The sequence below is a fragment of the Nanorana parkeri genome, unplaced genomic scaffold (genome assembly GCF_000935625.1).
Source record: "Nanorana parkeri isolate BGI_ZX_2015 unplaced genomic scaffold, ASM93562v1 scaffold885, whole genome shotgun sequence".
Taxonomy (NCBI): Eukaryota; Metazoa; Chordata; class Amphibia; order Anura; family Dicroglossidae; genus Nanorana; species Nanorana parkeri.
In genome coordinates this window covers 436,615-449,434 of record NW_017307153.1, presented here as the reverse complement: position 1 = coordinate 449,434, position 12,820 = coordinate 436,615, and the positions used below count along the sequence as shown (strand labels likewise).

The 12,820-nt window shown below is 44.1% G+C and overlaps 1 protein-coding gene across 1 annotated transcript in view; it reads left to right on the top strand.

The window, feature by feature from the left end:
* Window positions 1-12,820, top strand: part of TNRC6B (trinucleotide repeat containing 6B) — a 132,041-nt gene that overhangs the window by 80,599 nt on the left and 38,622 nt on the right. The gene's annotated exons all lie outside the window — the stretch shown is intronic.

The window sequence follows — 12,820 nt, the reverse complement described above, 5'->3', positions numbered from 1 at the left end:
CTTTTGATTCCAATACTTATGCGAGTGCTGTGGGTTCTCAATATGTTGGAACTTGGGTGTTTCATCCCAATTTGGCTGCAAACGTTGGAATACACTATTATATATTTCTTACATGTTGCTCATTCGCCATTGCTGCGTACATAACACATGCTCTAGTCTGAAAGAATGCTCAGGAATGCGAGGAGGGCCGGGCAGGTTAATGTTAACTTAAATAAACACGGTCTGTACTCGGGGCCGGATTTACTTTCTTTGTTGCCCCAAGACCAGGTTCTCCAATGCGCCCCCCTCCCCGCCAAATCTGTGGTTGTTGAGGATTTTGGTGCTGCGGGCATGTTGCTGTCATTTGGGGGGGAGGGGGGGGGGGGGTGGTGGGGTGGTTTGGGTGTGGTGGGGAGGTGTTGCACTGTTTGGGGTTGTGGCAGTGCCGACCCTATGCTTCTGCTGGGGGATGCTGATGTTTCCGTGCAACGTTGGAGCGGGAAGTGGAGGGGCGGCACTGTCGGGTGGGAGCCCCTCTCGCTGACCGTGCTGTACCTGCGGCGTTGAGATCCTTAATCGGAGGTGATAGAGATTTGGTGGAATCAATTTAATAGACTGACAAGCGTGCAACCCCTCTACTCCCTGCCGCCCTGAGGCTATGGCCACAGTGGCCTTTAAGGGAATCCGGCCCTGAGGGCAGCATGGGTTTCTCCAGTATGTGATAAGTCAGCCTGTAGGTATGTTATCCTGGGCTGTGATGAAGCAGCTTGTGTACATAAAGTATTCTGTGCCTGTATGTTGCCATTAGGCAGCTATGTTAAGGCATCATGCAGCCTCTAAATATGGAGGGGTTAATCGCAGGCAGCTTGTGGTTATGGAGGGGTTATTTGCAGGCAGGCTCTAGATATGGAGGGGTTAATGGCAGGCATCCTCTGGTTATGGTGAGGTTAATGGCAGGCATCCTCTGGTTATGGAGGGGTTAATGGCAGGCAGGCTCTGGTTATGGAGGGGTTAATGGCAGGCAGGCTCTGGTTATGGAGGGGTTAATGTTGAAGCAGCTTGTGTACATAAAGTATTCTGTGCCTGTATGTTGCCATTAGGCAGCTATGTTAAGGCATCATGCAGCCTCTAAATATGGAGGGGTTAATCGCAGGCAGCTTGTGGTTATGGAGGGGTTATTTGCAGGCAGGCTCTAGATATGGAGGGGTTAATGGCAGGCATCCTCTGGTTATGGTGAGGTTAATGGCAGGCATCCTCTGGTTATGGAGGGGTTAATGGCAGGCAGGCTCTGGTTATGGAGGGGTTAATGGCAGGCAGGCTCTGGTTATGGAGGGGTTATTTGCAGGCAGGCTCTGGTTATGGAGGGGTTAATGGCAGGTAGCCTCTGGTGTTGGAGGATTTTAGGCAGCCTGTGGTAATGAAGAGGGTAATGGCAGATATTCTGTGGTGGAGGAGAAGGTAAGACCGTCTGTGGTAATAGGTTAATAGGCATTCTGTGGTGGAGAAGAGGGTACGGTAGCCTGTGATGATGGAGGGGTTAATGGCAGGCAGCCTCGCTGTGTGGACCTCGGGTATAGCAGCTCTGGAGGAACCTGTAAGTGAGTAAGTCCCATCTCTAGGACAGGGGAGGGGAGAGCTTTCACAGAGGCAGAGAGGATGGACACACATCAGATAGGAACATCCAACTTCAAAGCGGAGCGCCCATGGCCCGGTATCAGGCTCCCAGCTGACAAGCCATAACAAAGCACTGGTTTCCTGCACCACTGTCATAGTAGAGGGGCCGAGCCAGCCACCATCGGTTCACACTCCGTCCTGCACCCGGGATCCCTGACAAGCTGTGCTGCCCCGAGGCAATGGCCTTGTCTGGAATCAGGCCCTGTCTGTACTGTGCTGACAGGTCTTGTCTAGAGCTGCAGCTAACGATTATTTTCAAAATCGATTAGTTGGCCGATTATTGAGTTCGATTAATCGGTTAATCGGATAAACAATAAAATACATTTTAAAACATGGCTCCAGTGATGGGACTACTAGTTTGTATTGAGATTGCAGTCCATCACAGGAGCAAGCTTCGAGTGGTGGAAGTAAAAAAGAAAACAAATAGTGTGGTGTGCAATATAGTGAAATGGAAAGTGTAAAATTATACAGCAATGAATGCAGAATGGCACCGGCTATAGAGGACTACAAATCCCAGCTATAATACATTATACAGCACAATGCAGAATACCACCAGCTATAGAGGAATACAACAAATCCCAGCAACAGTACATTATAGCTGGTGGTATTCTGCATTGCGCTGTATAATGTACTGTTGCTGGGTTTTGTAGTCCTCTATAGCTGGTGGTATCCGGCATTGCACCACTGTATAATGTACTATTGCTGGGATTTGTTGTACTCCTCTATAGCTGGTGGAATTCCGCATGACGCTGTATAATGTATTATTGCTGGGATTTTTAGTCCTCTACACAGCGCAGTGCAGAATATCACCAACTATAGAAGAGTACAACAAATCCCAGCAATACATTATACATACAGTGTATGATGTATTGCTGGGATTTGTATTCCTATGTATAATATACAGCACAATGTACCATCAGCTATAGAGGACTACAAATCCCTGCAATACATTATAGAGCACCATGTGTGGGAAAGTGCAGGCTTACCTGAGCAGTCTTCCAGCAACTTGCTTCTGAGATAGGGTCTGCCTGAGATAGGTGCGTCGTGTAAAGCGTGGATGCGGGTCTGGCAGCGGTGAGCGTGATTTGGGGAGGAGGTGCAGCGTGTGTGGAGCCGTGAACAGGGCCAACTGATCGGAAGCCGATTAATCGATTATTGAAAAAGTTGACAACTTTTTCAATAATCGATTATAATCGATTATGTCGATTAGTTGTTGCAGCCCTAGTCTTGTCAGTTGTAAACTAGATTTGAACAATGTCTGTCCTAACAAAGGGTTAAAGATCTAGAAGCACCTTGGTGTTTTATTGTTTTGTATCATGTGATACAATTCAATACACAACATGCCTACCACTGTAGGTTCAAGTCATTTTTATTGTGACAGAAATAAAGACAAAAGAAACAAAATCTTGAGTTATAACATGGGTGCAAAAATTGAAAAAAGGGCCTCAGTCATGAAGGGGTTAAAGTGACATTAAAGGCAACTTTTTTTTTCCCTCACCCCAACGTTAATGTAAGCACTTACCTTAAAGGATTTCTCTTAATCCGATCTTCTTCTGCGGCGGGTGTCCGATCCAGCGCTGACTCCTCTGGGCTTGCTGGCATTTTCCTTGCCCACAGTGTCTACATGCGGGTGAACGTGTCCATAGACTTACCTTGCGTCCCTCCTCGCGTCCCGGACAAAAATGTGAACTGCACATGTGCGCCCAAACCAAGATCATTTGCGGCCGCCCGAGAATTTTTACATTTTCGGACGGGTGAGCGTGGGGAAGACACAGGTAAGTTTAAACCTCTGTTAAAGTGGTGGGTTTTTTTTTTGTTTTTGTTTTGTTTTTTTTTTAACTGTTTGCAAAAAAGCTGAGGTTTTAGAAACCCTTAAGCATTCACCGCCAAAATTCTATACTTTAATGCTCAGTTGAAAATACAAGACCGCCTAGGGGTGGCCCTTGCTGGTGATTTTTTTTTTTCCAGTGCCTGTTGATGGACAGCAACCTAACAGCCTGATGCTGCCACCACCATGCTTCACTGTGGGAATCGTGTTCTGAGGGCTTGTTCACAGCATGTCCGGACCGGAGCATTTTTTGCTCGCACCTGAAATGCATCCTAATGGATTCCTCTGCTATTTCTGGGCTCTGTTCACACCAATGCAGTATGTTTCGTTGCAAGGAAAAAAATGCTACATGCACTTTTTTGGGTTCTGGTCTGGAACGCACCAAACCACATGTAAACGCACTGGCCTGCACCTAAAAGCCCATTTTAAGCCCCCCAAAAAAGCACCAGAATGCATCAAAAACACACCACCTTTGCAGATCTGATCCATATCTGTTTAGGACGTGGTGTAAACAAGCCCCTTAGGGTGAAGTGTTGGGTTAATGCCACACATAGCGCTTCCCAAGATGGCAGGAAAGCTCACATTATAGTCTCAACTGACCAGAGAACCTTCTTCCATGTGTTTGGGGCGTCTGCAACATGCTGTTTGCCAAACACCAAACGTCTACTCCTATTTATTATTTTTCTTTTGGCAATGACTTTTTTCTGCCCATTTTGCCATAAAGCCCCACTCTGTGAAGTGTACAGCTAAAGTGGCCCTATGGACAGATAATCCCATCTCTGCAGCTCCTTTTAGTGTTCTCTTTGGGATTTATGTTGCATCTCTGATGTCATGCCCTTCTTGCCCCCTCTAAGTTTTGGGGGACTGCCTTCTCTTGTCAGGTTTATAGTGGTGTCATATTGTTTCCATGTTATGATGGATTTAATGGTGCTTCATGGGATGTTCAGAGTTTGGGACTTTTTATTACCCAACAAGTGAAACATAATATAACACAGCTCTTCACAACTTTATCTTGACCTCCTGGGAGAGCTCCTTGGGTGTAATATTACTTGCATAGTGGCGTTGTAGACTGAGAGGCCTTTCAGATTAGGTGTTTTTAGTCTGGCATTATGTGACATTTCCATTGCACACAGGTGGACCTTTTATCAATTATTTCTGGGACTTCAGGGAAGTGAATTGGTTGGTCCACATTTTCTCGAGGAGTTTCATAGCAAAGGGGTGAATACTTATTTCTGGGGGTCGGGGGGGGCGGTGTTGTCTTGTTTTGACTGTGTCACTATAAAATGTATTTTGCACCTACAAAGTGGTAGGTATGCTGTGCACATCACATGTTACAAACCCCCACAAAATCCATTTTAATTCCAGGTCGTAATTCAATAAAACAGGAAACGGTCCAAGGGAAATGCATACTTTTGCAAGGCACTGTATGGCAGTCTTTATCAACAGCCAAAATCTTGCTCCCACATCTAAAGGTGCCCATACACTGCTCGATTCTCGTACGAGAATCGCGGGAAATTGTACGATTTTCGTCAGGTTTGAACGGTGCTCGGGAGACAAATGCCGAACGGGCCGGTGTGCGCACACTGCCCGTTCAGCATTGCGGACATCGGAAGCCCGCCCCTTAGGGGGTGGGGCTTGCGATGATCGAGAGTACGATCTGCCTGTCCAAGATGGGCAGATCGTACGTTTTTTTAATTACTTTACAACCATCGCAAGACTAAGGTCTTGCGATGGTTGTAAAGTGTATGGCCACCTTTAATGCTCAGTTGAATTAGGCAGCCCAGTTTGTTTGTCTGGGCAGCTTTACCTAAGGCAAAATGTATCATTAAACATAAAGATTACCTCGTAACATCCAGTGGCAATTTTATTTTAAATTAGCATTTTCTCTATACCTGCCTCAGTTTTTCAGTGTATTTGATGTGGAATTACTATTTTGCCTTGTCATTGCTTCACTTTTTATTTATAGCCATCTAGCATTCAGATTATTACTGTTGTTAGACGTGCACCGAAATGGACATTTTAAAACCGAAAATGTTTTTTATTTAAATTTTTTTCAAATGTTTTAAATATTTAAAAAAAAATTTAAACTTTTTTTATTTTTTTATGATTTTTATATATTCATTTTTAACTAAATTTTTTACTTTACTTTTAGGGGCTTCAGGGAAATTTTAGGGGTCTAACCAGACCCCTGGTATTTCCCTTTTAAAATAGAAAAAGAGATTGAGAACACAGAGTCCTGTGTTCTCCAATGAACAGGAATCCTGTTCATTGATAACAGGAGGACATGGTATACTTACTATAACTACAACTATGGATGAACAGGAGGTGATGTAGCTCACTCCCATTCATTCATAATTGAGGATATAGTAACCATACCATGTCCTCAATTATCTACAAACACTCAGCGATCACTGATCGCTGAGTGTTTGTAACGCTCTCCTCTCTGACACGCTGTCACAGGAGGCTGAGCGAGTGGTGTAGGGAGGAGTGCTCAGCCTCCTGTGACAGCGCGTCCTGTCTCCGCCCTTACACCGCTCTGCCGGACTGTGATAGGAGGCTGAGCGGTGTGGGAGGAGACGCCGGCCGCTCACAGCGCTCTCCTCTCACAGCGCTTGGCCTGCTATCACACTTTCTCTCCTCCCTGCTGGGAAACAGAGCAGCGCCTAGCGGGGAGAAAAGAAACCAGGTATGCGCTGCTGTATCGGCAAGAAAATGGCACTTTCGGCATTATGCCAAAAGTGCAATTTTCGGCCGATATATCGGTGCATCCCTAGTTGTTGTATACTGCCCCGTTGGGTCTAGTGTACCATTATGTAGCTATCTCATTTGATATCTAAATGTTGATAAACTTGAAATTGAACTAAATGTGAGCAGCAAAAGTTTAAAACGGTCACCTCCAGTTCTCAGCTCAAGGAGTCCATCAGATTTTCTTTTTTTTTTTTTTTTACAGTTCTAAACGATCGTGGTTGATCTTTAAAATAGAAATTAAATAATTAGTGAGAGTAAATTACAAACGGATTGTGTTCCTGTTAAATTTGTATTTGTAATGATCAAAGTGGATCCATCTTCACATATATTTACTGATATTGCTTGCAGGTTTCATATGTAATATGTAACACCTGCAGATATTTAACTTTATAATATCGATGTAATTCCCATCACAGTGCTTTAGCTTCCTTTCTCTGCAGAAGGCTGCTGCTTTGTTTAACTATCAACTAGGACCAACATTACTTCCATGACAAAGGTGCTTGCATGTGGACAGTAGTCTTGTGAGCCTCATAAGTTCCAGTGTCTACACAGTAGCATCATGTTTTTCTGGCTGTGTGTAAACATCTCATGCATATCGTATTCCTGGTCCTCACTGTGTGACTTCACAAAAAGTTCCAGCATTCATTGTGAGTGAAGTGATGATCCCTATTAGGGCCGCAGCTAACAATTATTTTCATAATTAGTTAGCCGATTATTAACTTTGATCGATTATTCGGATAAAATAATAGTCATTTATTTAAAATAAAATACATAAATGCAGCGTTACAGACATAAGGTTTACCTTAGAATAACATGGTATGCACATTTTTTGAAATTGCACTGGAACGCAGGGCATTGCAGTACCACACGTTCCAGTGCGGGCGATCAGGAGGTGCATTTGGGATCCCTTGAAAAGAATGGCACCGCAACGCACCTCCTGCAGCAATTTGTTAGGCTGAAACTGAAAATGGCTTACACACACGCACGCGCTCCCAGCTTCTAGATGCAGAGAAGGAACGGGTCGGCAGCGTAGCCACGGGGGGCAGGACTGATGAGGCACGGGCCGGGAAAGAGGAGACACAGGGTGGCAGCAGAGGTGCATGGGATGCAGCCACAGTGGTTTATCCTCCCCGCTTGTCCCGGCTTCAGTGGTCTGTGTCCCCACTGTATGTATAATGTATTGCTCGGATTTGTTGTCCTCCTCTATAGCTGGTGGTATTCTGCATTGCGCTGTATAGAGGACTACAAATCCCAGCAATTATGCATTATACAGCGCAATGCAGAATTCCACCAGCTATAATGTACTATTGCTAGGATTTGTTGTATTCCTCTATAGCTGGCAGTATTCTGCATTGCGCTGTGTAATGTAATCCCAATTAACCGGTTAATCGAACTTAATCAGGTAACTAATCGATTTTGAAAATAATAGTTAGCTGCAGCTCTACATTGAGAACATGTTCCTTTTTCATTCATGTTGTTATGTGTATCAATCCCAGAGTTATTTAGTTTCTGCTAAGTATAATACAATATTTTCCATCATTGATGTAATGCTCAACATACACTATATTGCCAAAAGTATTGGGGCACCTGCCTTTACACGCACATGAACTTTAATGGCATCCCAGTCTTAGTCCGTAGGGTTCAATAATGAGTTGGCCCACCCTTTGCCGCTATAACAGCTTCAACTCTTCTGGGAAGGCGTCCACAAGGTTTAGGAGTGTGTCTTTTTGGGAATGTTTGACCATTCTTCCAGAAGCGCATTTGTGAGGTCAGGTACTGATGTTGAATGAGAAGGTCTGGCTCGCAGTCTCCGCTCTAATTCCCAAAGATGTTCTATTGGGTTGAGGTCAGGACTCTGTGCAGGCCAGTTCCTCCACCCCAAACTCGCTCATCCATGTCTTTATGGACGTTGCTTTGTGCACTGGTGCGCAGTCATGTTGGAACAGGAAGGGGCCGTCCCCAAACTATTCCCACAAAGTTGGGAGCATGAAATTGTCCATAATGTCTTGGTATGCTGATGCTGTAAGAGTTCCTTCACTGGAACTAAGGGGCCAAGCCCAACCCCTAAAAAACAACCCCACACCATAAACCCCCCTCCACCAAACTTTACACTTGGCCCAATGCAGTCAGGCAAGTACCGTTCTCCTGGCAACCGCCAAACCCAGACACGTCCATTGGATTGCCAGACAGAGAAGCGTGATTCGTCACTCCAGAGAACACGTCTCCACTTCTCTAGAGTCCAGTAGCGGCGTGCTTTACACCACTGTATCTGACGCTTTGCATTGCACTTGGTGATGTAAGGCTTGTATGCAGCTGCTCGGCCATGGAAACCCATTCCATGAAGCTCTCTACGCACTGTTGTTGTGCCAATCTGAAGGCCACATGAAGTTTGGAGGTCTGTAACTACTGACTCTGCAGACAGTTGGCGACTTCTGTGCACTCTTCGCTTTAGCATGTGACGACCCCGCTCTGTCATTTTACGTGGCCTACCACTTCATGGCTGAGTTGCTGCTGTTCCCAGTTGCTTCCACTTTGTTATAATACCACTAACAGATGGCCGTGGAATATTTAGTAGCAAGGAAATGTCACTAATGGACTTATTGCACAGGTGGCAACCTATCTCGGTACCACACTTGAATTCACTGAGCTCCTGAGAGCGACCCATTCTTTCACAAATGTTTGTAGAAGCGTCTGCATGCCTAGGTGCTTGATTTTATATACCAGTGGCCATGGAGGTGATTGGAACACCTCAATCCAATGATTTGGATGGGTGTCCTAATACTTTTGGCAATATAGTGTTTGTGTAAAATGATTTTTCTTGTTGTGTGCTCTTCTGTTTTTATATTTTTGCAATTTTCTGTAAATGGTGTTTTAATGTAATATATGTATACATTTTGTCTAGTTTTGGTAGGTTTTCATGTTGTATGCCAGCACTTTCTGCTTGGTATTGTTTGATACTTGGTAAAAGAAATCTGAGCTTTGAAAATGAATAATCAAAGTGGGTGAAATATGCACCTCTTAAGCTGGCCATACACCTTACAACCATCGCAAGACTTTCGTCTTGCGATGGTTGTAAGGTAATTAAAAAAACGTACGATCTGCCCATCTTGGACAGGCAGATCGTACTTGTGATCATCGCAAGCGGGCGTGCTTCCGACGACTGCAATGCTGAACGGGCAGTGTGCGCTTGCGCACACCGGCCCGTGCGGCATTTGTCTTACGAGCAGGCCACAAACCCGCCGACAATTGTACGATTCTCGGCAGATTTTCGAGCCTACTCGTAAGACAAAAGACGAGGACCGTACAGTAGAAACGGTCGCACGCCCTTCCATTCGCCTGCCGATTATCGTAAGATCGTGGGATTTCCCGCGATTATCGTACGATAATCGGCAGGTGTATGGGCACCTTTATCCTAAGTAATTAATTATGTGTGTGTGTTCCAGAATCATCTGAGTCACTGGCACCACATATATAAGTAGTGCTATCTGGCTAAATTTATAGGCAGTGATTGTAACATCCATTAAATATTGAATACATTTTTGTAGTTGCCAGTGATCTTGGATATCTAAAACTTGTGAACTAAATCGCTCAACTCTGCCTGTCTGCTGCAGCTATCACATGAGAGGATCTCTCACCACTGCAGTCTTTTTTTATTTTACATTACATGATGAAATGGGATAATGAGATTTCTCTTGTTTGGCTATTGTTCGGTACACCTGTCAGAAGCTTGGAACCCACACAATATTTAAGCCAAAGGATGGTTCAGCCTGTCAGTTTCTACTTATTAACCCTTTCGCTGCCAAGGCCTCAAACGATTTTAACGTCGGTTGGCCACACCATTTTTGCAATTTTTCCCATTGTTTTGATTTTTTTATTGCTGCATTGCTAGCGTTTGTAAACGACACCCCATCCCAAATGTTTGTCAAATTAAAAATAAACCGATAAAAATACACAATTCAATTGATATAAGCTCATTAAAATCAGTATCAGTGCACAAAAAAAAATACTTTTCCAACTAAATCTAAAAGATAAAACGTTATTGAGTTAAGAAATAACAAATATTTGTAAATTCTAAATTGCTCCTTTTTGCGAAACGGTAAAATAATTAACACAAAACTGCAAATAAGCAACTTGTGTTAAAATCGTTTGTGCGTTGTGTTGGTGTGTGTGTGTGTGTGTGTGTTGTGACAAAATGATACAGGCGTACATTTAATCACAGCACAGCGTATCGCGATGCGTCACACTGGTTTGCCACGCGCTGCCACACAGTTAAGTTAATGTGATTTTAAAACGAAAAAAAAATCAAATACTGCAATGCATTCTGACAACGCACTGCAGCGCATGTACATGGCGTACACCACAATATGGTGCACATGTATGTTATCTGGGGGGGGTTATGGTTTATTTTTATTTTTTATTATATTTTATTTTGTTTACTGTAGGGGGTGAGCTTCAGGGAAATATCAGGGGTCTAAACATAATTTTGTTAATTGCTGTCATCGGCAGCTTCTCAGCCGCTGATGACCGCTATTATTTTACAGGGGACCGTCAGGGGAACCGTTCTGATATAAGTTTATGGTCGCTAAAGCGACCATGAGCTTATAGCAGAGGGGGTAAACCACCTACATAAGGTGTGCTGACTTGGCCAGCTGCAAGCAGTTGGGTTCTGCCTTACGTCGGTGGCAATGAAAGGGTTAAAACATCAGTTTACATCCTCTTAGCTGCTGATTGAATTAAAAGCCTAATCAGTTATTTGTGGAGTATATAACTTTTAGAATGCATATCTTTCTTGATTCTATTAGTCCGGAGTTTAGTGGGCTGAGATCAAAAGTGTTGACACCCGTTCACTTTTTCGCAAATAATCCAATGAAAGAAGTTAAAACTCATTCAGGTAATTGGAATTCACCATTCAATATTCCATAGTTTATAAAGCAGACACTTTGCTTTTGCTTTATAACGTCCATATTGTACATAATTAAACAAATTAAATGGCGTTATTATTAATACCACTTAAGGTGCCCATACACCTGCCGATTATGGTACGATAATCGTGGGTGATCCTGCGATCGTACGATAATCGGCAGTTGTATGGAAGGCGTGCAACCATTTCTACTGTACGGTCGCACGTCTTTCGTCTCCCGAGCACGCCTGAAAACCCGCCGAGAATTGTACGATTTTCGGGAGACAAATGCCGAACGGGTCGGTGTGCACAAGCGCACTGCCCGCTCAGCATTGCAGTCATCGGAAGCCCTCCCCTCAGCTGGGAGGGCTTGCGATGATTGCAAGTACGATCTGCCTGCCCAAGATGGGCAGATCGTACGAGATTTTAATTACCTTACAACCATCGCACAACGAAAGTCGTGCGATGGTTGTAAGTTGTATGGCACCTATAGAAGTGAAAAGACATTGTTGCATTTTAGTTACATTCCAAGCAGATTATTCATTTTATTGGCGTCACAAGGTGTTGTCAATCTCATCATCAATCTGGAGAAAACTACCGCATTATGTGCAGCACAGTAAACATAAAACAAGAGAGAAGAAAGACATGTATAGTATAGACTAAGGAAAAAAGACAAGGTTTAGAATTCTATCAAGACATTTAGATCCATGGAACCAAAACAAACTTTCCTGGGTGTGGCCGCAACAGAAAACTGGACACATAACTGGACACAATTATCTGAATGGTGAGGAAAGAACCCAGAAAAATGTCAAAGATTCTGCCTGACCTCCAAGATCAAAGTACAACAATATTAAAGTATAATTAAACCTTTGGGTTTTTTTGCATTTTTATCTACTGCTAGCAAGCAATAGATATATGTGAGAAAAATAAAAAATTTTAAACTTACCAAATAGGTTCAAACTTACCTGTGTCTCCGCCACTCGCTCCCGTCCAAAGTGCTGAAGATTCTCTGGCGGTCGTGAAGGTTAATGGGGAGATCTTTGGCCAGGAGAAGAGGGGAGACACAGGGTAAGACAATGCAGACAGCCCGGCAGCGTGCACAGATTCCGTGGGACACAGAAGACATAGCAGTCTGCGCTGGATCAGAGAACGGCACCAGTGCTGGAAGGACTCTGAAAACTACTGGAAAGAGGATGATCGGATCAAGAGATATCATTTAAGGTAAGTCCTTCAATGAGAGCTATGGGGAGAACTTTTTATTCCATAGTACTCTTAAGGGTCACAGGAGGACATATACTAACATCTTCTCGTGACCCAAAGCTCAGTATGTAGCGAGGTACAGCTCGCTATATACCAAGAGCTCTGCAGCCGGGACGGATCCCAACAATACTGTCGAGATCCACCCAGCTAGCTGATTGACAGCTGGCTCTGCCTATCTACAGGCAGAGTCAGCTGTGCCTGCCCTCTCCCCATCCTTTCGTCCAGTCAGCGCTTGAGGATCGGACTTTTTCAGTTTCAAAGTGTAGGGCTGCAACCAACTAATCGATAATGAGAATGAGTTGACAACTATTCTGATAAATATTATCAATTAGTACGTTGGATCCCCTAGTTCTCTCCTCTTCACTGGGAGGGGGGCACATCAAGCAGTGAGTGGGTGCAAATAGCCAGCCTGCTATTGCAAATTAAAATGG